Source organism: Bufo bufo, chromosome 3 (genome assembly GCF_905171765.1).
Source record: "Bufo bufo chromosome 3, aBufBuf1.1, whole genome shotgun sequence".
NCBI lineage: Eukaryota > Metazoa > Chordata > Amphibia > Anura > Bufonidae > Bufo > Bufo bufo.
In genome coordinates, this window is record NC_053391.1 from 653907425 (window position 1) to 653935403 (window position 27979).

The window sequence follows — 27979 nt, forward strand, 5'->3', positions numbered from 1 at the left end:
TCTATTCCTCTTTTTACCTCTTGTCCCATCATTTCCTTCTCATTTGGCCTATTTCTCTTTCTTATCCTCCTCTTCTTCAGGACTCTTGCACACGAACGTTGTGCATCTGTTCCATGCATTGGGGACCGCAATTTGCGGTTCCCAATGCACGGGCAACGTCCGTGCGGCGGCTGGGACGGATCGAGACCCATTCAACTTGACTGGGCCTGTGATCCGTCTGCACTGCAAAAAAATAGAACAAGTTCTATTTTTTTGCGGTGCGGAGGCACGGACAGAAACACCATGGAAGCACTCCGTAGTGCTTCTGTAGAGTTCCGATCCGTGCTTCCGTTCCGCATCTCCGTGATTGCGGACCCATTCAAGTGAATGGGTCCGCATCCGTGATGCGGAGTGCACACAGGCCAGTGCCCGCATATTCCAGACCCGCCATATGCGGGCCACAATACAGCCACGAGCACACAACGTTCGTGTGCAAGAGGCCTTTCCCTGTGACTTCTCCACCACTTTTACCCTCATTTTCTACCTGTTTACCTAATCTCATACTAATCCATCTCAGCTTTTACTTCATTGCATCATCCATTCTGCTCCTCTTTCCCATTCTTTTCTCTTTCATTCTTATCATTTTCTTCCATCTTGTTATACTCTAGTCTATGCTATAACTATCCTTCTTTTTTGTATTCCTTTTATTCTTCCCTCCTATCCTTCCTCCTTTTCTTTCCTTTCCCTTCAGTTCCCTTAGTTTTTACCTCTCATAATTCTCAATATTTTACTAATTTGCTTCATCCTTCTCATCTTTTCATTCCAACAGTTCTCCATCTTTTTCACCACCCCTCCCATCATTCTTCGCGCTTCTTCATTATTTTGCACTCTTCTTGATCTTTTTGTCTTTCACTTTCTGATCTTTTTTCTTGCCCTAACCACCACTTTTTCCTCCTCTTCTTCTCTTTTGTCATTTCCTCCTCTTCTCCTCTCACTTTTACCTTCTACCTATTCATTACTTTGTCATATCAACTCTCCTTCTCTTCTTTTTTTTTAATTCCTCTCCTTCTCTTTTTCCCACCACTAGCTATATGTATATCTCCACAAATGCTTTGCTTTAATAAGCTTGATTATAGACCTTGGGTCCGAAACACTACATTGAAACATCTAAAACCTTCTTTGCATGAGAAATACAGAAGTGCTGTTATTTACATTTTTAATTACTTGCTATATTAAAGTATTTGGAGAGTGGTTCTCAATCTTCTGTCAGCATAAGTTTGTGCTTCTTCCCACTCATCTATCTCTTTTCCTTATTCTTCGCCTCCTCCTTCTCATTTCTATTCACCCCCTTCTTCATCTGCTGCTGCTTTAACCCTTTATTTTTTAAGTCTTATCCTGAAACGCAGGGGGATAACGATAGCGGTCGCAGAGGGGGCAACAGCGACTGGGCCCGGCAGAGGGAGGGGCCTGCTGCGCTCACATGTAACAGGCCCGGAATTTTCACTGTACTTAATACTGTGCCCCGTCAGACCGCTCAGCTCACCTGCATGATATGCGTTCCAGGGCTCCAGCATCAGGCCCCGGTGCTGCCCTACAAAAATTTGTCACAAATTAAGCAGTTGGGCGGAGCGCATATCATACAGGTGAGATGAGCGCTCTGACGGTACCTGGCATTACATGAAGACTGTGGGCAGTGGGGGGCACTACTAAGGGCTGTGGGGGGCACTACTGGGGGCAGTGGGGGGCACTACTGGGGACATTAGTGGGGCACACTACTAGGGGATGTGAGGGGCACTACTGGGGGCAGTGGGGGACACTACTGGGTACATTACTGGGAGGAAGTGGGGGACACTACTGGGAACATTATTGGGGGCAGTTGAGGACACTACTGGGGGCAGTGGAGGACACTACTGGGAGAAGTGGGGGACATTACCCGGGGCAGTCGGGGACATTACTGGAGGCAGTGGGGGACATTATTGGGGACAGTGGGGGACATTACTGGGGGCAGTGGGGGACATTACCGTAGGCAGTGGGGAACTCTACTGGGGGAAGTGGGGGACACTACTGGAGGCAGAGGGGGAATTGCTGGGGCAGTGGGGGGACATTACTGGGTGCAGTGAGAGACATAACCGGGGGCATTACTGGAGGATCAGGGACCAGGGGTGTAACAATCACGGTCACAAATGGTGCAACCGCGCACGTCGTGGGGAGGGGCCCTGATCCACTGCTGACACGTATAGTTTTAAAGAATACCTTTCACCATAATAAAACCTCTAAACTAACTATACAGACGCGTAGAGCGGCGCCCAGGGATCCCCCTGCACTTACTGTTATACCTGGGCGCCACTCCGTTCTCCGGTTATATCCTCCGGTATCTTCATAGTTAGGCTCCACCCAGGGGAACCTGCCGGCGTCTCCTTCTCCTATGCAGTAGCGCTGGCCAATCTCAGCGCTCAGCTGCTAGCCTGAGAGAAAAAAAAAACTCTCAGGCTATGAGCTGAGCGCTGTGATTGGCCAGCGCTACAGCATAGGAGAAAGAGACGGCGTCAGGTTCCCCTGGGTGGAGCCTAACTATGAAGATACCGGAGGCTATAACCGGAGAACGGAGCGGCGCCCGGGGATAACAGTAAGTGCAGGGGGATCCCTGGGCGCCGCTGTATATGTCTGTATAGTTAGTTTAGATGTTTTATTATGGTGAAAGGTCCTCATTAATCAATCGTTTTAAACTAATCCTAATTAGAAGTGGAGGAATATTAAGTCTGAAGCCAAGACTGAGAGAAGACACAGCAGCCAATGGACCACCGAATCACTTGCTATAGTTAAAGGACTATTTTGAGATTATTCAAAACAACAAGAGGTCTGAGAACAGAGGCCACCATTTAGTGGTCTGCTTGGTTGGTGAGCTGTAAGGGTACTTTCACACTAGCGTTTTTCTTTCCCGGCATAGAGTTCCGTCCTAGGGGCTCTATACCGGAAAAGAACTGATCAGTTTTATCCCCATGCATTCTGAATGGAGAGTAATCCGTCCAGGATGCATCAGGATGTCTTCACTTCAGTCTTTTTGACTGTTCAGGACGGAGATAATACCGCAGCATGCTACAGTTTTATCTCCGGCCAAAAATCCAGAACACTTGCTGGAATGCCGGATCCAGCATTTTTCCCCATAGGAATGTATTAGTGCAAATACCGCAATTCCGGATGCGTCCTTCTGGTCTACGCATGCGCAGACCGAAAAAAAATGTGAAAAAAATAAATGCCGGATCCGTTTTTTACAGATGACACCAGAAAGACGGATCTGGCACTTCAATGCATTTGTAGGACGGTTCAGGCCATCAGTTGCCGCAAGTGTGAAAGTACCCTTACTCTAGTACTCTAGTAATCTCTACTGATTAATGGTAGAAGAAACTCATTCATGATAAAGCGCAGAAATACATTTTTATCCATTGTGTGATATGCTGAATTTTCTGTTTTTCTTTGCCATTGCATTCTGGCATCTCGATTGACTGACCTTGTGTTTTACATTAATCTGCACACCGCTTCTATTCTTTATATGTGAATCCAATATAATAGTGAAATATTTTTTCATGAATGTGTCAGGAGTCAAGGAACAGAAATTTATATTTTTGCATGCTATATTACAAAATGGCATCACGGAGGTTTGCAGTCTTTCTTTGTGATGAAAGGACTATTCTTTTCCATGTGTAAAATGACAAAATATTTTACTAAAAGATTTCATAATAAAAGTGATGATCATTAGCAGAGAAATACTGCGCAGCAAATACTGTTCAGCTAACTCATCACAGCCCAATTATACTCACATCCCTCTTATCACAATACAATTTTCTTTCTCCGCCCATAAATCCCAGTTCCTATTCTCTCATTACTCAAGCGCTGTGAGACTTATTGAGCTATATGAATGTACATGGGTTTCAATAGGTATTTTACTTTATTCATGATCCTAATGGTGTGAATATTATACTGTAAGGCCTCTTTCACACTTGCGTTGTTGGGATCCGGCATGCTCTTCCGTTGCCGGAGGTGCCCGCCGGATCCGGAAAAACGCAAGTGTACTGAAAGCATTTGAAGACGGATCCGTCTTCCAAATGCTTTCAGTGTTACTATGGCACCCAGGATGCTATTAAAGTCCTGGTTGCCATAGTAGGAGCGGGGATCGGGGGAGCGGTATACTTACAGTCCGTGCGGCTCCCGGGGCGCTCCAGAATGACGTCAGCGCGCCCCATGCGCATGGATGACGTGATCCATGCGATCACATGATCCATGCGCTTGGGGCACCCTGACGTCACTCTGGAGCGCCCGGGGAGCCGCACGGACGGTAAGTATGCTGCTCCCCCGCTCCCCGCTACACTTACCATGGCTGTCAGGACTTTAGCGTCCCGGCAGCCATGGTAACCACTCTGAAAAAGCTAAATGTCGGCTCCGGCAATGCGCCGAAACGACGTTTAGCTTAGGGCCGGATCCGGATCAATGCCTTCCAATGGGCATTAATTCCGGATCCGGCCTTGCGGCAAGTGTTCCGGACTTTTGGCCGGAGCAAAAAGCGCAGCATGCTGCGGTATTTTCTCCGGCCAAAAAACGTTCCGTTCCGGAACTGAAGACATCCTGATGCATCCTGAACGGATTTCTCTCCATTCAGAATGCATTAGGATAATCCTGATCAGGATTCTTCCGGCATAGAGCCCCGACGACGGAACTCTATGCCGGAAGACAACAACGCAGGTGTGAAAGAGCCCTAACTTGGAGTAAGGTGGATGTCAAGATTTCCATTTGAAAACTACAGGAAGCCTATCTGGGACAATATTGTCTCCGTTAATCAAGCAATCCGTTAGGCCTCTTTTACACGAGCGTGACGGATTAGGTCCGGATGCGTTCAGGGTGCGTTCAGGGTGCGTTCAGTGAAACTCGCACCATTTTTTCAAGTTCGTTCAGTCAGTTTTGTCTGCGATTGCGTTCAGTTGTTCAGTTTTTTCCACGCGGGTGCAATGCGTTTTGATGCATTTTTCACGCGCGTGATAAAAAACTGAAAGTTTAGGCCCCTTTCACACAAGCGAGTTTTCCTCGCGAGTGTAATGCGTGACGTGAACGCATAGCACCCGCACTGAATCTTGACCCATTCATTTTAATGGGTTGGTGGACATGAGCGTTTTTTTCATGCATCAGTTCTGCGTTGCGTGAACAAGCAGCATGTTCTATATTCTGCATTTTTCACGAAGCCCTGGCTCCGCAAGTGCGGATGCAGTGCGTTTTTCACTGATGGTTGCTAAGAGATGTTGTTTGTAAACCTTCTGTTTTTTATCACGTGCGTGAAAAACGCATCAAAGCGCATTGCACCCGCGCAGAAAAAACAGAACAACTGAACGCAATTGCAGACAAAACTGACCAAACTTGCTTGCAAAATGGTGCGAGTTTCACTGAATGCATCCGGACCTAATCCGTCACGCTCGTGTGAAAGGGGCCTTACAAACAACATCTCTTAGCAACCATCAATGGAAAACGCATTGCATCCTCACTTGCTTGCAGATGCAATGCGCTTTTCACTGAAGCCCCATTCACTTCTATGAGACCCGGGCAGCGTGAAAAATGCAGAATATAGAACATGCTGCATTTTTCATGCAACGCAGAACTGATGTACACAGACACATTAAAATGAATGGGTCAGGATTCAGTGCGGGTGCTATACGTTCACGTCACACATTGCACCTGCTCGGAAAACTCGCTCGTGTGAAAGGGGCCTTAATTGTGTCCGGAATCTGAATAAGTGTACATGATGGGGTCTTGCCAGCAAATAAATAATGCTATGAAATTGCCTTTGTAATTATAAAAGCAAGTCATATAGAATAAAACTTGTACATGTTTGGACTTCATTGAATTTTATACAAATTGCACTGATATGTTGGGGTAGAGAGTTCCAGAGTACGGGGGATCCACAGGAGAAATCTTGGATACGTGGTTAGCACTAGTGCCTTGCAGCGCTGGTGTCCTAGTAGGGGCGTAGCTAAAGGCTCATGGGCCCTGGTGCAAGAGTTTAGCTGGGGCCCCCCTTCCCTCAGTGCTTTGTGGCCCGGGGCAGGGAAGCACATAGCCTAAGTGCTGCCACAGGCAAAAATCGAAACTCCTTCCCTCGTGCAAGAGGTGTAATACCAGTGTATTCTTATGTGGCACAAGGGTATTTGGGCCCCCTCAGCCTCCTGGACCCGGTAGCAGCTGCTACCTCAGCACCCCCTATAGCTACGCCCCTGGGTCCTAGGTTCGAATCTGACCAAGGACAACATCGTGGGTTTCCTCCGGGTTCTCTGGTTTCCTCCCACACTCCAAATGTAATCCCCATTTGACACAGTTTTATGCTAATGTCTGTAAAGCGCTGCAGAATATAGTAGTGCTATATAAAAAAAAATATGGAGGGGACAAGTTGTGGACAGCCTTGCACGTCATATATAGTGTTTTGTACTGGATTCTCTGCCAATAGAGAGCCAGTGAAGGGATTGACAGAGAAAAGACAGGGCAACAGAGTTGAGGATAGATTGAAGGGGTGCTAGATGGGAGGCCACAAAGGAGGAGGCCGGAGATGTACAAGCAGAAGAGTGTGGTCAATTGTGGCAGAAGCATGTCCAGGAGGATGACGGAGTAATGTTGTTTGACTTGACAGTTAGCAGGTCGTCGGTGACTCTGGTAAGGGTGGGTTTTAGGTGAGTACTGGTGTTAAAAGCCTGATTGTAGCCAGTGGAAGAGGGTGTGGAAATAGAGGTAGGAGGATAGTTCAAGCTGGACATGTTGTTCAATTGAGGCATATGGGAGACGTGATACGGGACGATAGCTAGATAAAGAGGATAGGTCAAGGGAAGACATTGTAGGATGGGTGTGATACTAGTATGTTTAAAAGAAAGAGGGGACCCAGTTGGGATTATCTCCTCTTCTACTGGGGTTAATACTTGGTCAGGACTCTAGTCTAAAGGTACAACTTTTAGCAAATGAGACAGTGGAAAAAATGGCCCAAGGGTCATTAAAAGCGGTTTAGGCAGAAACCCTTCTGTCCTGTGTGGGGGGCCTGGTTGCATCCTTGCTATGGGGCCCTTACTTCTCTATGTATGCCACTGGCGGAGACTGTAGGCTGAAGCTTTCCCTGATGATGCTGATGTTTGAAGTATATGAACTTTTGTTTGAAGTATATGTCAAAATCCTCAGCTGAGATGAGTTGAGGGTGTATAGGGGCACTTTTTTTGCAGCTTGCATGCAACAGTAGATGGTGCCATTAGAAAATACAACTTCTCCCACAAAAAAAATAAAAATGGTTATGGCTTTGAGAAGGCTGGGAGTTAAAAAAGCAAAAAAAAAAAAAAAAGAAAAAAACTGTATATAGCCTGGTCCTGAAGAGGTTGAATATACCATACTAGTATTCATTGGGTATAGTCATGGGGGGTGCAGAGGTAACTTGTGCCACGTCCCTTGTCACTGAAGGAGAGCCCCTCAGCCATATAAGACGACACTAGTATTATATGTGGCACATGGTAGCATAGCTGTTGGCATGGTTACATTCAGTATTGGGGTCCAGTTGCTATTTAGACTTATGGGTGTAAAATATTTTACAGCAGAAAAAAAACCAGCAATTTACTCGAAGCAGAAGAAAATCCTTCTTTTTGTGCAGGATAAAATTTATGAGAGCCCCGAGTGGAATTGTCACACTTTGAAGTTTCTACGTTTGACCCAAGAACATTTATTGTAAAGTTAAAAGCAGAAGATATATTTACTTAAATACTTGAATTGGCCTAAACCAGTTGCATTTCAACTGAGCCTATCCATCAGTAAAAGGGATTTGTTCGCAGGAAGGACATGGTTTCAGAGCTGGTTGTTTGTATAATGGAAGTGTCTTGGGAGACGGAGAGAAAATGCTTGTTTATCATTGAGGGAATGGGTGGCTCAAGCCTCTTTAGAGAGATTTATGGGAGCAATTAATCAGCAGGCGGTTCCAACAAGAACGTTATTAGATATAATAATTAACTTGAGGGGGCTGCATTAGTGGCTAGTGTGTTGACTTAATGATCATTAAAGCGGACAGTGAAATGCAACTGCAAGCATTTAAGACAAACACAAAAGTAAATTAGTAATGATTATGATTTATGAACTGAAAAATAAACGGTAGTCAATACATGCCAAAGACGGATGTGCACTTATTTTTGTATTGCAGATTTAGTATATACAGAAGAACCCAAAAAACACTGGTTAGCGTATCAAATGCAATTACACCTATGTGACAAAAGTACAAACTAAGTAGCCCAAGGACCCCCCTACTGGACAGAGGAGGCAACTCTGCATTTTCGTTGCCAAGGAAAACTGGAGTAGAAAGTACTAAATTACATCTATATTAAAGATTCCATAGGAATTAGAGCAAAAAGGAAGTCAAAATGTTTTTTCCTGTAACACAGCAAGGGTTTACAACAGAAAAGCTCAATATTTGGTATAATGGTTTTATGTTTTTGTCTATAGAGCTGTGCGAGGGCTTTTTTTACGGGGTGAGTTTTTATTAATGCCATTTTGGTGTAGATATGACTTTTGATCACCATCTAAGAAAAACATTTTTATATTTCAACAGTTTGGACATTTTTGGATGTGGCTGTACCTATTTTGTTATTTTGTTTATTTTTTTGAAATAATAATACTATGCAGCATAGCGCAATAAGCCCAATACAGCAATAGGGGGTGGGAGGACACAATAGGTATTGTGCTGACCTTTAGGAGTTGTGCATAGCCCAGGAAGAACTCCGATTAGCAGGGGCATAAAGTGCAGAGGTAGCAGTCGCTACCGGGCCCAGGAGCCTGAGGGGCCCAAAGGCCCTTGTGCTACATGAAAAGACACCGGTATTATAGAAAGTGCATGCTGGTCAAGTTACACCTCTGGCTGGAGAGAAGGGGTTTGCTTTCCTGCCCCTGACCACAAAGCGCTGAGAGAAGGGGGGCCCAAGGTGAACTGTTGCACCAGGGCCCATGAGCCTTTAGCTATGCCCCTGCTGATTAGGACATGTAGGTAAGAAAATCCAGCTGCTGTACCTTAGCCTGGGCTAATGGCAAGAGACACACTTGTATATGGAACCAGATTGCAAAGGAAACAGGCAGTCATTAGCAGCTGCTTGCAGAAGGTCCTGACGATCCAGAAAGTATTGAAATAATTTTGTCTTAATTGGCTATTAGTGTTGAGCAAGCATGCTAGGCGAACAGCAGTTCAGCCGAATACTGTGTATGCACGAACACAATTGAACACAATAAAAATCAATGGGAGACCCAAGCATTAAACCAGGCACCCCCTGCTCTGAAGAAGAGAGAGTGTCTGGTTCACAGAAAAAGGTTAGAAATTGATGGAAACACCACTGAAACGGTTTGGAATCAGCATGGGAAGGATATCTGGATGCATCTTGGACTCCCATTACCTATGACATACAATAGACAACCACACAAAGTCTATATACCAAAAGCTAGGTATGTGCAAGCCAACAATCTATCCATGAGACAGATACAGTCAGCATACCTTACAATGGCAGCCTTGTGCACTATGAGACATTCAAAACCAGCTCTCATCTGACTGAGAGCCAGTAAGCCTCAAAGTTGCTTCATAACTTGGGTGGACCTGCGCACCTAGATCATTATCATTAGGGTTGACAAAAGGTTTTCTGATTGTCATAACATAATATTCAATAACCTTTATATACAGTTTTGTCATGTAAACTAATTTGCAGAATCGTTGGCATATGCAAATTAGCTGAATCTGCTTGTTTTTCAGCTGGAACACCATTTGCATGGAAAATTCACAATAAAAATTTGCGATTAGAATATTCGCCATCAACACTACTCATGAACAGCGCCATCTATTGGATTCATAGTCTTGTCATAAGACTATGAAACCAATAGATGGCGCTGTTTATGAGTCATGAACCGCGCCATCTATTGGTTTCATAGTCTTATGACAAGACCATGAATCCAATAGATGGCGCTGTTCATGACTCATGAACAGCACCATCTATTGATTTCATAGTTATCTTTTATACATTTTATTAGGTTTTGATATCATTTGCACATTTACATTCAAAGGTACATATTGGATCAAATTACAGGTCATATTCCTTTTTTACAGATATGTGCAGTGAAAACAAAGATAAAACACATATAAACAGTGCAATAATCCTTTCCCTAAACATTTCCCTTCCCCCCTAAACCTCCCCCCTTCTATACAAGTGATGAGGTTAAAAGTTTTCTTTTTATTATAGGTATTCCTAAAGGTGTACAGTGTCTCATTTAGGAGTTCATGTGGATTTATTGTCGTGTAGTCTCATGGTAGTGCGTCTTCATGTAAGGATTGATGATGCTTATTATTGGTTTTATAGTCTTATGACAAGACTATGAATCCAATAGATGGCGGTGTTCATGAGTAGCGTAGATCGCAAATATTCGAATCGCAAATTTTTATTGCGAATTTTCCATGCAAATGTTTTTTTAGCTGAAAAACAAGGCAGATTCTGCTCATTTGTATGTATTTCCCATATGCCCATGGTTATGCAAATGAGTTTACATGACAAAACTGTATAGAAAGGTTATTGAATATTATGTTAGGAGAATCAGAAAACTTTTTGTCACCCTAATGATAATGATCTAGGTGCACAGGTCCACCCAAGCCATCGAACAGATATGAAGCAACTTTGAGGCTTACTGGCTCTCAGTCAGATGAGAGCTGGCTTTGAATGTCTCATAGTGCACAAGGCTACCATTGTAAGGCATGCTGACTGTATCTGTCTCATGGATAGATTGTTGGCTTTCGGCAAATAGCCTTTGTGTGGTTGTCTATTGTATGTAATAGGTAATAAGAGTCCAAGATGCATCCAGACATCCTCCCCATGCTGTTTCTAAATCATTTTGGTGGTGTTTCCATCAATTTCTAACTTTTTTCTGTGAACCAGACACTCTCTCCTCTTCAGAGCAGGGGGTGCCTGATTTAATACTCGGGTTCTCCCATTGACTTCCATTGTGCTTGGGTTCTCTGTAGAGCACCCGAGCATCCGGATGTGTTCGGCCAGAGCACTTTGGTGCTTGATCAACACTATTGACTATGCGTTTTGGCACTGAATCTGCACCTTCCTCAGGCCATAATACAGTTACAACAAACAAAGATTTATATATAGAATAAAACATGATAAAAACAGGAAAAGGAATTCACATCAGTAATTGTGGTCAAGGGTCAAAAAAGTGGCATGTGTTTTGAACCTTAAAGGGAATCTGTCACATCATTTTCTCAGCATTGCCCCCAGAGAAGATTGTAAACACATTCCTAAGATGACTGTGTGTACATTGTGTCTTTATTTGTAATTTCCTTTTCCTGTTTTTATCATGTTTTAATCTATATGTAAATCTTTCTTTGTTGTAACTGTATTATGGCCTGAGAAAGGCACAGGTTCACTGACGAAACACGTAGCCAATTAAGACAAAATTCTTTCAATACTTTCTGGATAGTCTTGAGGCACCTGATGACTGCCTGTTTTCCTTTTGAACCTGGTTCCATTTTTATTTTTTTTATTATATTTTTATGTAAATTGGGAAAGGGGATGATTTAAAATGTAAATATTTTTTATTTATGTTTTATTTATTAATTTGTAGTCTCCATAGGAGAGATAAATATGAGGTTTTCTGATTGCTTGTACCATAGACTTCAATACATTACTGTTACAGTCTATGGGATTATTACAGGCTGCCTGTCAGGCCATGCAACAGTCACAGATTTGTAGGCAGCTCACTATGAAAGGCTTGGGAGTCTTCACAAGCCCCATGCTGTCATAGCTACTAATCAGAGCCCATTGATTCCAAAGGGAAGAGAGAGAACCCCTCCCTCTGTCTAACAGCTGATATGCTGCAGTCTTTATTAACCATGGAATCTGAAAGGTTAAATAACTGTGATCAGAGTTATCTCCTATCTCGATTGATATTACACAGCCAGCACCTGTCAAGTATGGAGTGGGATCAGCTGATTGCCCCACTCCATAAACCTCTCGCACCCTACTGATGTATTATTAAATCAGAGCTCATGAACAGGTTATCCCATGAAAAATGTTTTTTATACCTGCACCTAAATATGAATAATTTTGTATTTGCACATAATTAACCCCTTAAGTACCTTAGACCATTTTTGGGTTTGCATTTTCGATTTTTCCTCCCCATGTTCCAATAACCATAACTTTTTTTTTTTTCCTTTCATATAGCCATATGAGGGCTTATTTGTTGCTGGATAAGATGTATTTTTTTAATGGCACCATTTAATTTAACATGCCTGTTATTGGAAAACGGGCAAAAAATACTTTGTGAGATTAAATTTGAGGGTTTTGACATCACAGCGTTCACTGTGCGCTAAAAATATGACTTCCTTATTCTGCGGTTCAATACGAATCCAGCGATGTCAAACCTGTATGTTTTTTGTGGTACGTACGACTTTTTAATAACCTGTATTCATTTTTTATTTCTTTTTTTTTGGGGGGGGGGGGGTTAGGTGACAAAAAAATGGCGAATCGTGTGGTTTTCCCAAGTATTTTTTTTTTTATATTTTAATAGTTCCGACTTTTTCAGATGCGGCATTACCTGATATGTTTATCTTTTTATTGTTAATATATTTTTATATGTAAAATTGCAAAAGTGGGGTGATTTTAACTTTTAATATTTTATAACTTTTTAAACTTTTTATTTAATAACGATTAGTCCTTTTAGGGGCTAGAACCTGGGATCTTTTGATCCTTTGTCCTATTCATCCTAAAGGCTCATGCACACAAACATATTTTTTTCCGTTTCCATTCCATTTTTTTACAGGTCCGTATGCGGAACCATTCACTTTAATGAGTCCGTAAAAAAAATGGAAATGACTCCATGTGCATTCCGTATCCGTATGTCCGCATGTCTGTTCCGCAAAAAAATAGAACATGTCATATTCTTGTCCGACCAGGACAGGCATTGTTACAATGGATCCGCAAAAAAGAAAAAAAAAAAAGATGTAATACGGATGTCATAGTTTTTTATTTTTACAGATCCGTGTTTTGTGGACCGGAAAATACATACGGTCGTGTGCATGAGCCCTAATAGAGATCTATTAGGGTGGATAGGATTTTGACACTCTCTCTGCTGTGCTTTGTGCACACAGCAACAAGGATCTTACCATGGCAGCCATGGAAGGCTTCTGCAGTGTCCAGGCTACCTTGGTAACTGATCGGAGCCCAGCAATTTCAATGCTGGGGCTCCAATCGGAAGGCAGAAGGAGAGGCATCCGTCTGCCTAACTCCACAGGTGCCGCGATCAGCGTTGATTGTGGCACCTAAGGGGTTAAATGACGGGGTCTGGCGGGATTGCTGTTCCCCGTCATTGCAGTAGGTTGCCGGCTGTGTGATACAGCCAGCAACCACCACGGATGGAGCGGGCTCACTGCAGCTGCCCGCTCCTTACATTTTCTCTACCTCCATGACATACCTTTACGTCACAGTGGTTGAAAGGGTTGTTCACCGAAATCTTTCTGCATAGCGCCATCTGCTGTTTGCTCTTTTTTCTCATTCCTCTGTCCTGCTCACTGAGATGGAAGCACGTGCTCAGTTCCATCCTTCAACTGCTACCAGCTGCAGCAGAAAGGACACGCCCCTGAGAAAGTGCGCCCCCCCCTTAGCTGTCAGCTTGTAATAAATCTAGCAGAGCAATTGAGACAATGAATGGGGAGATCTCTGGATCCATGTGAGGTACAGGGCTGGTTCTAGCTTTATTAGAAAGGTATTGTCATGTCCTATAGGATATTGGATTTTCATTTTTATATTAATCATGGGTTAACCCCTTGAAGAACCTTCATTGTTTACTTTCAATGGATAATATTCTGACCTCCTCATATGGGGAGAGAAGGTGCATGTCATGATAAGTCACGGCTCCGATATCTGAACTGTAATGATCCATGCGCCTCTATGTCCATCACATGACCAAGTAAACAATGAAATTTTCTATTCAAGGACAGCAAGCAGAGATCTTTAAGACCGTGCAAAAAATATACTCAAATTTTCATCATGCAAAAATATAACATTTATTTGCTCAAACTGGAATAACCTTTTGGGGTACAACCACATGGTCAGGCATCTGCATGCAAAAGCCAAAACAGGGAGTGGATCTTAAAAGGAGAGAAAGTATAAAGGACAGATATATGACGTCTCCTTTTTTAAAAATTTATTCCAGGTTTTGGCTTCCATAACTGAATGCAGACACCTGACTGTGTGGCCGTACACTTAGGTTTTTGTACGTGACTGCTATGTAGTCAATTGAGTAAGTTCTTTGTGTTTTGCCTCCCGGTTATCCTTCCATTGTGCGCAGTTGGGGATGACTATATTTATGCTCATCCTTTAAGGCAAAAAGAAATGAATTTATAATTAGTATTCACTTTACCGCTCTTCCATCATGCCTGCCCCTGGTATAAACTAGCTACTGGCACCATAGTTTTCTGACTTCGCTATTTCCCTTTAAGGCCCCCTTTTCTCCCCATCAGTTGACGGCACAGTAATGGAGGTACACGTGGAGCCGGGGCACGATTGTGCACTGGGCTGCGACATTCCCTTAAAGAGATGCAGAGTTTACTAAAGCAAGATAGATAGTGCCCTCGTCTGCAGACATTAATTATCTTTCTGTGATTTATGTCGTGTCTCTGTTCCCGCCATAGACCCACACGCCAGCTCTAACGGATGCGCGGTTTGCTCGCTTTCCAGCGTTGGCTCGTGTCATTAGTGACAAATGAATAAACATTTTTATGACAGTAATAAATCCGCTTCGCGAATATGAATTTAAGAAGGAAAAAACTAAGCGGATTGGAATGAATGAGGCTTATTAACTCTTACAGTAGCATTGCTCCAGGGGCACATTGATTGTCCGAGACATGTGCCGAGCACGTTAGTCCGGAGAAGATGCTAAATCCGTCACATTGACCGGGAGAGAGCTCTGCGTGCGATATGATAAGTACAGGCACGTACTGCTCAGGATCAATAGGCTCCTTACTGAGCTACAGGCGGAGTAAAGGGAACCTGGTTATATCAGTAGACGCTATCGATTCTACAGCAATTTCATTTAAACACATGGAGTCATAGTGATCGGCTGCTTCAAATACTATAAATAAGATTTTAATTGAAATGTTCTCTCCTTTATGGAACGGAGCATTGCAAAGGTTCCATTTATGAACCATAAAACTTTTAAAGGGAGTCTGTCACCAAAATATGACATTGTACACCACTCACATGGCTCTCTAGCGCACCTATCCATGATTCAAACGGCACCTTTGTAATTTTCTTCTGAGTTTCACCAGCAGGAAACGCACTTTAATCCACAAGCAAATGAGGGCTCACAAGTGCCCAGGGGCGGCGTACAGTGTGTAGGTGCCCAGGCTGCTCTGCCTTCTTTTTACGTTACTTCTCCCCAGCCTCTTCCTTGGCCCGCCCTGCAAGTCCCTTACGTCATCCACAGGACCGGCCGATATACCGTGCGTGCGCAGTGCACCGCCGGCACGGGCATGCGCACTGTGATGCCAATTGTGGGCACGGCATCGCTACATGTAGTGCGCATGCGCCAGCACAGGCATGAAACCAGTGACTAGAGGGCGGACCAGAAGCAAACAGGAGGACTGGAGGCCGGCGAATGCACCGCCGATATCCCGGCGGTGCACTGCGCACGCGCAGTATATCGGCCGGTCCTGTGGATGACGTAAGGGACTTGCAGGGCGGGCCAAGGAAGAGGCTGGGGAGAAGTAACGTAAAAAGAAGGCAGAGCAGCCTGGGCTCCTACTGTAGTATACGGGAGTTGTAATACCCGTTACTACCAAAGTGTCACTTGGTGTGCTGTCGTCCCTCCTTAATTATGGGGAAGTTGTTGTATGCCAGTTTTATAAAATGTAATGTAATGTGTGTATTTCCCTGTCACTGAAACTTGCACTTACCGGCCTGCTAGGGGTGTCATTCCTACTTCTAGTCCATAGAGGGAGCTAGGGAGCCCTAGTTTATATAAAGCCCAGTCAGGGAAGTGCAAGGGAGACGGAGTCTAGTGTCTGTAATCTACAGTTGGAGATTAGACAATGTCTGAGACAAGTCCAGGCCTGAAGCCTGCCGTTCAGGAGAAGATTCCCTCCTGAATACCCATATGCAGAAGCAGGAACATCTTAGCCTAAGAGCCTGAGGAACCATTCAGAAGCTAGGAGAGACTGAGGCAAAGATCAGAGGAGCCAGAGGTACTGAGAGAAACAGAGGAGGTACTTATTTAAGCCATAATCAAGGATATAAAGCCAGACTTAGGTTAATGGGCCTTGGTGAAGAATTGCTACATTCCAGGATCAGACAGAGTTAGAGTGCAAGCTCCTTTGCTGCAAGTCCTGTGTTCAACACTCTGTAATTACCCTGCTGTACTGAATTGCCTGCATCGACCGAATTGCAAAATCGACTGTATGCTGAGGAACTGCGTTTCCAATATTGTCTCTGCCTGCAAACTACTAAAGTTGAAGTTCTGTTTTAACACCACGTTTCCTCAAATTATTCCTGCATCCGCAAACGGCGTGCCACCGTTTACTTGGCACTGGCGTCACGAACTATTCCTACCTATACCTGCCCTTGCAGAGAGTCAGCTGTACCAGGTTAGTGTATATTGCACTACATCACCCAGAAACACCTATTGCACACAACTTGAGTACACTGCACCTCTCTTTTGGCGTCACGAACAGGATACGCACGCTTTCTAGTGCAAGAAGCGTGAACTTTGTGCCTTATACAGTTGCCCTGTGACCAAAGTGACAATTTGCCTGTTTTATTCAAGTGGACTTTGTGGACTGAAAATCATACCCAAAGTGTACCAAAAACCTCTAAAAAGCGCTGTGCAGTGTTGCGCTACCCAGAGGAAGAAAATCGCCGCATTGGAGTGTGGTTTTGTGGACTTTAAACATTCCTGCTTGCTGTCAGTGAATAGACAGCGTTTGTACCTAAAGATGGCCGCTGAGCTTGCTGAATTTACTGCTGCGTCACCTTCATCCCGAAAAGGCGGGAAAAATTGGCGCCTTTCTGAGGAAAAAGCGGGAAGAAGGTCAAGGGCAGGCGCCACGTCTTATCTGGACATTTGCATGTCTGCCAGCATGGACACCGCCCTCCATATACTGGAATACCTGGGGGGCGGCTCCCCAATGCAATGGGAGGAGCTGGCTACTCTAATTGACGCGACCCTATCGCTCTCCTCAGAAGGATCGAGCATGTTGGATTGTGAACAGAGCGTTGCTGCAATGTCCGCACCTGAAATTACACAGATGTCTAATGTTGGTGTAGAGCCAGAGGAGGCTCCACCGGCCTACGCTCCGGGACCGGAGCAACCCGCCTGCCGCCCAAGGGAGAAAGAACCCGAGTCCTACTATGGCTCGTGGAGGGACTTTTTCCAACCATCTTTTAAATGGTCCTCCCTGATGGCGGAGATCCGAGAGGCCGCTATCAAGCGGAACACAAGGACTAAAATCGTCTATGAGGAACTAACCAAGACCATACATGAGAAACATACGCACACCCAACCCCGCCTGGAAAGGAGAAAGGGAGTGGTGCTGTCGTTTGACAAACCCCGTGGCTACGGGTTTATTCAGGACTATCTAACTGGCAGAGACCTCTATGTTAATCGAAGGTCTGTCAAAAGAGACTACCTCCCTTCGTACCAGCACAGCCTCCGCGAGGGAGAGGAAGTGGAGTACACCCCTGCCGAGGGCCTGCGAGGCCCTTATGCGACTGCTGTGACCCGTCCCAAGCGAGCACCTGAGGATTGGGAGGCAGAAGAAAGAGAAGACTACTCTGGCTGCGAGCGAGAACCGGAACGCTCTCCAGAGCCGGCCCATCACGCCTTTCAGGAGCGGAGCTCCTTCATTGGGCCAAACGTCTTCTGGCAGCCAACCGTGTTGGAAAAATGGGTGAGCCCCTACCCTTCCCCCGAGCTGCCTCGTCGGGAGAAGACAATATCTGAGCTGGAGCAGCTAAAAGGACTTAGTGCTACCTTCCAGAACATCCGGATGGGACGGAGACCAGACGCATCGCCAGAACCTGCAGAGGCCGAGTCCGCGTCATCGGTGACTGTACCTGCGCCGGCGGCGCCAGCAGAGGACAGCGACTCCGACACAGACAGCATCGGTGAGCAGATCGTCCGGCTGGAGGAGAAGTTGCGGGAGTTGCGCAAGACATACACCGCCAGGATCCAGACACCGCCGAGGAAGGATGAGGTAAGGGTGCCTGTCACCACCCGCCGACCGCCTTCTGTAGCCACCGCTCCGTCAGTACCCCAGACCGGACCCGCGATTGCCGTAAATTGCTGCACCCCGAGCACCGGACCGCTTGCTGCGGCGGTGCCAAGCACGTCACACCCTGCAGTGATCATGCCAGGGCCGGCACGGTCCATCAGAGGGTTCACCCCTAGGCCTATGGGGCCAATACCTATTAGGGGCCCCTTTACTCTACAGCTGCCCCCTGACACTGTTATGTGGGCCCATCCTCCTGTAGAGGACTACTACAGACGGTACTTGCCAGCGGAGTCAAGTGATTACAATATGCCACTGTGATCAGCCTGCTAGGCCTTTGATTTATTTCTTCTGAAGTTTCATGTTAACCCTTCCAGGACAGGAGTCCTACGTTTCCTGGTCCTTTGTTGCGGCTGCCAGTTTGTCCACGGCTCAGTGGTAGGTGTTGACCACTGAAATCACCAAAGTCAGCAAGGCCAGGCTTGTTTCCAGGACCTCCTGCCTGCTTTTGCTACCCACGCCAAGTTGTGCCTGTTCCTTTGTTGCACCTTTTACCCTTCACCCCCTTTTTAGGTTGATCAGGGGTATTACAGCACTTGTCTTTGCTGTCCGTTTGTTGTGCAACTTCATACTAAGGAACCGTGCCCGGAGACAGACTCAAAAGGACCTGAGCCTCCGAGATTCTTACGCTTTTAAAAGTATTGTGCCCAGAGATGGACTCCACCGCATGAGAGCCTCTGTGATTTAATGAGAAATAACCTGGGTACGGACTCATGTTTGTTATTTGAGCCTCCAAAAACTTTTATACTGTTTTCTACTGTTTTATCATGGACTTATTCATTGTCATGGACTATCCTGGTTCTAATGTTACGCTGTGCCAGGTCAGCGCCCCCGTTCCATTCACTATCCTGAGAGAAGAGAACGACGCCCCTTGTCACTACCCTGCACCTTTGCCAATTGGACCTGATGTAAATGTAAATGCAGATGAATTACATGTATGTCTGCCTGCATGTCTCTTTTTCTATTTCAGGTAGAGATTCCAGTTGGGAGATCCATGATGGAGTACGAGGTCGTACTCAGCTTAAAGCAGTGGGGTATGTAGTATACGGGAGTTGTAATACCCGTTACTACCAAAGGTCACTTGGTGTGCTGTCGTCCCTCCTTAATTATGGGGAAGTTGTTGTATGCCAGTTTTATAAAATGAAACAAGTATATATTGTGGCTCACCCGTATCTGTCAATGCGGTAAGGGTGCTCTGCTTTTTGGATGTATCACCTATGCATCCGGTATAGAGAGTTGCAATTATTTGAAATTAAAAGCAGGCACTCACCAGCTGGTTAGTCTAATAAGTAGTAGCTTTATATATTGAGATAAAATTTACAATAAAATATACATAAAATTAACATATAATACACTGGGGATAATAAGACATTAAGTATCCTACTTCAATATCCTGCCGGGTGAACAAATATCAAGCTTTAGGTCTATGAGTGTATATAATCAATTCATATAATCTAATCAACATCCTGTGTAAAATAAGGAACATAGATGCATCCTTTGGTGAACAAAAAATCTGTGAGAAATAAAATCAAAATCCTGTGCAAAGTAGATAATACAAGAATAGTATGCTGGTGATATATTATAGGTAAATATAGTGATAAATAGGGTCGTGCATAGACCTAGTAGCAATTCCTCAGTTGAGGTATATGTTGTTTCAGTTCAATGGCAGTTCCTCTATGCGTTTAGGCAGTAAGGCTTAGGTAAAGAATAGTCGGGTGTTAGAACTGGGGCGTCCCCCTAGTTCTTCAAACCCTCTTACCTTGCCTCTAGTTAAGGCTGAACCTTTAAAGGTGTCTCTCTCCTAAACGCTGGGGTCCTTGGTATAGGATCCAAATGTATAAAAGTTTTCCTCTCGTCGGTCTCAGCGTTCCACGAGAGTGCTTCCGTGCGTCTCAGCAATCAGGAAGTGATCTCTGCGTTCCACGAGGGTACTTCCGTGCGTCTCAGCGATCAGGAAGTGATCTCTCCAATTCTCGTGGGCTCGCGTAGTCTCGCGATCAATTAGTCCAGCTAAATTTTCACTGGATTGTAGCTGCAGACTCAACGGTATTCTTCCAACTTTTTACAGAATAGGGTGGGTAAATACTCGCAGGAACCAGCCAGGCTGGTTCCTGCGAGTATTTACCCACCCTATTCTGTAAAAAGTTGGAAGAATACCGTTGAGTCTGCAGCTACAATCCAGTGAAAATTTAGCTGGACTAATTGATCGCGAGACTACGCGAGCCCACGAGAATTGGAGAGATCACTTCCTGATCGCTGAGACGCACGGAAGTACCCTCGTGGAACGCAGAGATCACTTCCTGATTGCTGAGACGCACGGAAGCACTCTCGTGGAACGCTGAGACCGACGAGAGGAAAACTTTTATACATTTGGATCCTATACCAAGGACCCCAGCGTTTAGGAGAGAGACACCTTTAAAGGTTCAGCCTTAACTAGAGGCAAGGTAAGAGGGTTTGAAGAACTAGGGGGACGCCCCAGTTCTAACACCCGACTATTCTTTACCTAAGCCTTACTGCCTAAACGCATAGAGGAACTGCCATTGAACTGAAACAACATATACCTCAACTGAGGAATTGCTACTAGGTCTATGCACGACCCTATTTATCACTATATTTACCTATAATATATCACCAGCATACTATTCTTGTATTATCTACTTTGCACAGGATTTTGATTTTATTTCTCACAGATTTTTTGTTCACCAAAGGATGCATCTATGTTCCTTATTTTACACAGGATGTTGATTAGATTATATGAATTGATTATATACACTCATAGACCTAAAGCTTGATATTTGTTCACCCGGCAGGATATTGAAGTAGGATACTTAATGTCTTATTATCCCCAGTGTATTATATGTTAATTTTATGTATATTTTATTGTAAATTTTATCTCAATATATAAAGCTACTACTTATTAGACTAACCAGCTGGTGAGTGCCTGCTTTTAATTTCAAACAGTTTTATAAAATGTAATGTAATGTGTGTATTTCCCTGTCACTGAAACTTGCACTTACCGGCCTGCTAGGGGTGTCATTCCTACTTCTAGTCCATAGAGGGAGCTAGGGAGCCCTAGTTTATATAAAGCCCAGTCAGGGAAGTGCAGAGCAGACGGAGTCTAGTGTCTGTAATCTACAGTTGGAGATTAGACAATGTCTGAGACAAGTCCAGGCCTGAAGCCTGCCGTTCAGGAGAAGATTCCCTCCTGAATACCCATATGCAGAAGCAGGAACATCTTAGCCTAAGAGCCTGAGGAACCATTCAGAAGCTAGGAGAGACTGAGGCAAAGATCAGAGGAGCCAGAGGTACTGAGAGAAACAGAGGAGGTACTTATTTAAGCCATAATCAAGGATATAAAGCCAGACTTAGGTTAATGGGCCTTGGTGAAGAATTGCTACATTCCAGGATCAGACAGAGTTAGAGTGCAAGCTCCTTTGCTGCAAGTCCTGTGTTCAACACTCTGTAATTACCCTGCTGTACTGAATTGCCTGCATCGACCGAATTGCAAAATCGACTGTATGCTGAGGAACTGCGTTTCCAATATTGTGTCTGCCTGCAAACTACTAAAGTTGAAGTTCTGTTTTAACACCACGTTTCCTCAAATTATTCCTGCATCCGCAAACGGCGTGCCACCGTTTACTTGGCACTGGCGTCACGAACTATTCCTACCTATACCTGCCCTTGCAGAGAGTCAGCTGTACCAGGTTAGTGTATATTGCACTACATCACCCAGAAACACCTATTGCACACAACTTGAGTACACTGCACCTCTCTTTTGGCGTCACGAACAGGATACGCACGCTTTCTAGTGCAAGAAGCGTGAACTTTGTGCCTTATACAGTTGCCCTGTGACCAAAGTGACAATTTGCCTGTTTTATTCAAGTGGACTTTGTGGACTGAAAATCATACCCAAAGTGTACCAAAAACCTCTAAAAAGCGCTGTGCAGTGTTGCGCTACCCAGAGGAAGAAAATCGCCGCATTGGAGTGTGGTTTTGTGGACTTTAAACATTCCTGCTTGCTGTCAGTGAATAGACAGCGTTTGTACCTAAAGATGGCCGCTGAGCTTGCTGAATTTACTGCTGCGTCACCTTCATCCCGAAAAGGCGGGAAAAATTGGCGCCTTTCTGAGGAAAAAGCGGGAAGAAGGTCAAGGGCAGGCGCCACGTCTTATCTGGACATTTGCATGTCTGCCAGCATGGACACCGCCCTCCATATACTGGAATACCTGGGGGGCGGCTCCCCAATGCAATGGGAGGAGCTGGCTACTCTAATTGACGCGACCCTATCGCTCTCCTCAGAAGGATCGAGCATGTTGGATTGTGAACAGAGCGTTGCTGCAATGTCCGCACCTGAAATTACACAGATGTCTAATGTTGGTGTAGAGCCAGAGGAGGCTCCACCGGCCTACGCTCCGGGACCGGAGCAACCCGCCTGCCGCCCAAGGGAGAAAGAACCCGAGTCCTACTATGGCTCGTGGAGGGACTTTTTCCAACCATCTTTTAAATGGTCCTCCCTGATGGCGGAGATCCGAGAGGCCGCTATCAAGCGGAACACAAGGACTAAAATCGTCTATGAGGAACTAACCAAGACCATACATGAGAAACATACGCACACCCAACCCCGCCTGGAAAGGAGAAAGGGAGTGGTGCTGTCGTTTGACAAACCCCGTGGCTACGGGTTTATTCAGGACTATCTAACTGGCAGAGACCTCTATGTTAATCGAAGGTCTGTCAAAAGAGACTACCTCCCTTCGTACCAGCACAGCCTCCGCGAGGGAGAGGAAGTGGAGTACACCCCTGCCGAGGGCCTGCGAGGCCCTTATGCGACTGCTGTGACCCGTCCCAAGCGAGCACCTGAGGATTGGGAGGCAGAAGAAAGAGAAGACTACTCTGGCTGCGAGCGAGAACCGGAACGCTCTCCAGAGCCGGCCCATCACGCCTTTCAGGAGCGGAGCTCCTTCATTGGGCCAAACGTCTTCTGGCAGCCAACCGTGTTGGAAAAATGGGTGAGCCCCTACCCTTCCCCCGAGCTGCCTCGTCGGGAGAAGACAATATCTGAGCTGGAGCAGCTAAAAGGACTTAGTGCTACCTTCCAGAACATCCGGATGGGACGGAGACCAGACGCATCGCCAGAACCTGCAGAGGCCGAGTCCGCGTCATCGGTGACTGTACCTGCGCCGGCGGCGCCAGCAGAGGACAGCGACTCCGACACAGACAGCATCGGTGAGCAGATCGTCCGGCTGGAGGAGAAGTTGCGGGAGTTGCGCAAGACATACACCGCCAGGATCCAGACACCGCCGAGGAAGGATGAGGTAAGGGTGCCTGTCACCACCCGCCGACCGCCTTCTGTAGCCACCGCTCCGTCAGTACCCCAGACCGGACCCGCGATTGCCGTAAATTGCTGCACCCCGAGCACCGGACCGCTTGCTGCGGCGGTGCCAAGCACGTCACACCCTGCAGTGATCATGCCAGGGCCGGCACGGTCCATCAGAGGGTTCACCCCTAGGCCTATGGGGCCAATACCTATTAGGGGCCCCTTTACTCTACAGCTGCCCCCTGACACTGTTATGTGGGCCCATCCTCCTGTAGAGGACTACTACAGACGGTACTTGCCAGCGGAGTCAAGTGATTACAATATGCCACTGTGATCAGCCTGCTAGGCCTTTGATTTATTTCTTCTGAAGTTTCATGTTAACCCTTCCAGGACAGGAGTCCTACGTTTCCTGGTCCTTTGTTGCGGCTGCCAGTTTGTCCACGGCTCAGTGGTAGGTGTTGACCACTGAAATCACCAAAGTCAGCAAGGCCAGGCTTGTTTCCAGGACCTCCTGCCTGCTTTTGCTACCCACGCCAAGTTGTGCCTGTTCCTTTGTTGCACCTTTTACCCTTCACCCCCTTTTTAGGTTGATCAGGGGTATTACAGCACTTGTCTTTGCTGTCCGTTTGTTGTGCAACTTCATACTAAGGAACCGTGCCCGGAGACAGACTCAAAAGGACCTGAGCCTCCGAGATTCTTACGCTTTTAAAAGTATTGTGCCCAGAGATGGACTCCACCGCATGAGAGCCTCTGTGATTTAATGAGAAATAACCTGGGTACGGACTCATGTTTGTTATTTGAGCCTCCAAAAACTTTTATACTGTTTTCTACTGTTTTATCATGGACTTATTCATTGTCATGGACTATCCTGGTTCTAATGTTACGCTGTGCCAGGTCAGCGCCCCCGTTCCATTCACTATCCTGAGAGAAGAGAACGACGCCCCTTGTCACTACCCTGCACCTTTGCCAATTGGACCTGATGTAAATGTAAATGCAGATGAATTACATGTATGTCTGCCTGCATGTCTCTTTTTCTATTTCAGGTAGAGATTCCAGTTGGGAGATCCATGATGGAGTACGAGGTCGTACTCAGCTTAAAGCAGTGGGGTATGTAGTATACGGGAGTTGTAATACCCGTTACTACCAAAGGTCACTTGGTGTGCTGTCGTCCCTCCTTAATTATGGGGAAGTTGTTGTATGCCAGTTTTATAAAATGTAATGTAATGTGTGTATTTCCCTGTCACTGAAACTTGCACTTACCGGCCTGCTAGGGGTGTCATTCCTACTTCTAGTCCATAGAGGGAGCTAGGGAGCCCTAGTTTATATAAAGCCCAGTCAGGGAAGTGCAGAGCAGACGGAGTCTAGTGTCTGTAATCTACAGTTGGAGATTAGACAATGTCTGAGACAAGTCCAGGCCTGAAGCCTGCCGTTCAGGAGAAGATTCCCTCCTGAATACCCATATGCAGAAGCAGGAACATCTTAGCCTAAGAGCCTGAGGAACCATTCAGAAGCTAGGAGAGACTGAGGCAAAGATCAGAGGAGCCAGAGGTACTGAGAGAAACAGAGGAGGTACTTATTTAAGCCATAATCAAGGATATAAAGCCAGACTTAGGTTAATGGGCCTTGGTGAAGAATTGCTACATTCCAGGATCAGACAGAGTTAGAGTGCAAGCTCCTTTGCTGCAAGTCCTGTGTTCAACACTCTGTAATTACCCTGCTGTACTGAATTGCCTGCATCGACCGAATTGCAAAATCGACTGTATGCTGAGGAACTGCGTTTCCAATATTGTGTCTGCCTGCAAACTACTAAAGTTGAAGTTCTGTTTTAACACCACGTTTCCTCAAATTATTCCTGCATCCGCAAACGGCGTGCCACCGTTTACTTGGCACTGGCGTCACGAACTATTCCTACCTATACCTGCCCTTGCAGAGAGTCAGCTGTACCAGGTTAGTGTATATTGCACTACATCACCCAGAAACACCTATTGCACACAACTTGAGTACACTGCACTACACACAGAACGCCGCCCCTGGGCACTTGTGAGCCTGCATTTGCATATGGATTAAAGTGCGTTTTTCCTGCTGGTGAAACTCAGAGGAAAATTATAAAGGTGCCAAAGGTGCCATTTGAATCATGGATAGGTGTGCTAGAGAGCCATGTAAGTGGTGCACAATGTCATATTTTGGTGACAGACTCCCTTTAAAGAGAGATTTACGACACTGTCTCAATGAACCCGGCATCTGAGGGGTACAATGACAGGGGGGCAGCGCAATCGCCGCTCTCTGTCATTGCACCCGCTACTTACCAAAAAATGCGCTTTGTGACAAAGTAATTAATTACAAAGCAAATTATTTTGTAAATTCGGCGAAGCAGCCGAATCGAGTTTTCCAATGCTTCGCTCATCTCTATCCACATTGCCTCATTTGCTGGTTAGACTCATTTTTTCCATTGCATTATACACTGCTCGTGTCCATGGTTATGACCATCCTGTAATCCAGCAGCAGTCGACGTGCTTGACCACCATAGGAAAAAAACGCTGGCCTCTCTGTTGGCCATAGGAGCTCACATAGGCTGGTGTTTTTTTCTGTAGTGTGCAAGCACGTCCACCGCTTCTGGATTGCAGGATAGTCATGACCACGGAAATGAGCAGTGTATAAGGTGATGGAAAAATGAGTCTAGCCAGCAAAGGAATGGACAATCACAGCTCAGACACCACCACCTACCTAATCCACCGATAAGCCAAACAAACACTAAGTTGTACTACAGTGGAAACCTAAATCCACAAGTGCTCGCTAGTGCCAACCTATTGCCACAGAACCAGCCACCATATCTCCTTATCTGGTGCACTTTATATTTATTGCTCCGGGATGTGCCACAAGTTATATGTTGCACTTCACAGCTTCAAGAAAGCATCCATGTGACAACACAGCAGAGTTATCAGCAAAATACAGCTTTACAGACACTGCTGCAAAGTGAGGGACAACTGCTCAGACACCATCGCCTACCTAAACCATCGCTAGGCCAAACTAACATCAAGCCTGTATTACAGTGGACACCTGTATCCACAAGTGCTTGCTAGTGCCAATTTACTGCCATCCAATCAGCCACCATACCTCCTCATCTGATACCAGAAACTGCACTTTGTACCAAATACTGCTGAATGCGGTACCAGTTATATTTTTGCACTAAGTAAACTGACTGTTAGGCCTCTTTCACACTAACGTGACGGATTGGCTCCGGATGTGTTCAGGGTGCGTTCAGTGAACCTAGCACCATTTTGCAAGCAAGTTCAGTCCGTTTTGTCGGTGATTGCGGGTGCAATGCGTTTTGATGCATTTTTCATGCACGTGATAAAAAACTGAAGGTTTACAAACAACATCTGATAGCAACCATCAGTAAAAAACGCATTGCATCCGCACTTGCTTGCAGATGCAATGCGTTTTTCACTGAAGCCCCATTCACTTCTATGGGGCCAGGGCTGCGTGAAAAACGCAGAATATAGAACAAGCTGCATTTTTCACACAACGCAGAACTGATGCGTGAAAAAAACCGCTCATGTACACAGACCTATTGAAATGAATGGGTCAGGATTCAGTGCGGGTGCTATGCGTTCACATCATGCATTGCACCCGCGCGGAAAACTCGCTCGTGTGAAAGGGGCCTTATATGTTCACTTCTGGCCTGATTCTTCAAACCACTCTTTCACTGCACCGAACCCCAGGGAGCGATGGTCTGAGGGAGTACACGGTGACATCTCATCAGGCCAACCACCACTCCCATTCTCTACACTGGCTCCTCAGGGGCTCGCTGCACATGGTCTACATAACAGTGACAATCTCCAGTAATAGTGTCAGCTAAAGGGCCATTTAATTCCGCCAACCACAAGGTCCACATAACAGCACCAGCCACACTTACAGACACAGGGTTCCTACTTCATAATCAGCCAGAGGTCTAAGCAAAAGTGGTTCTCCGCACAGGGATAGCCTGAGGCCTCATATTTGCACAAGCGCCAAGGTGCTCAGAACAGTGCCCGTTACAGTGTTTCCATAACAATGCCGGTCACAGGTCAGTCATAATGGCATCAGCAATATTGCTCTCAAAATAATGGCATCCATAGGTCCACCATGTCAGTGCCAGCCACATGGTCCCCAGAGCAGTTCCAGCCGTGGTGTCCCGTGTCATTCACCAGGTCTTCACGACAGTTACAGACACAGGACTCCTATTCCCCAGCCAGTCACAAGGCCCCAGCAAATGTGTAAGACATCAGACACAAACCAACCAAAACTGTTGGGGTCTATACTAGCATAATCACTGAAAGTAACATCCTCATCCT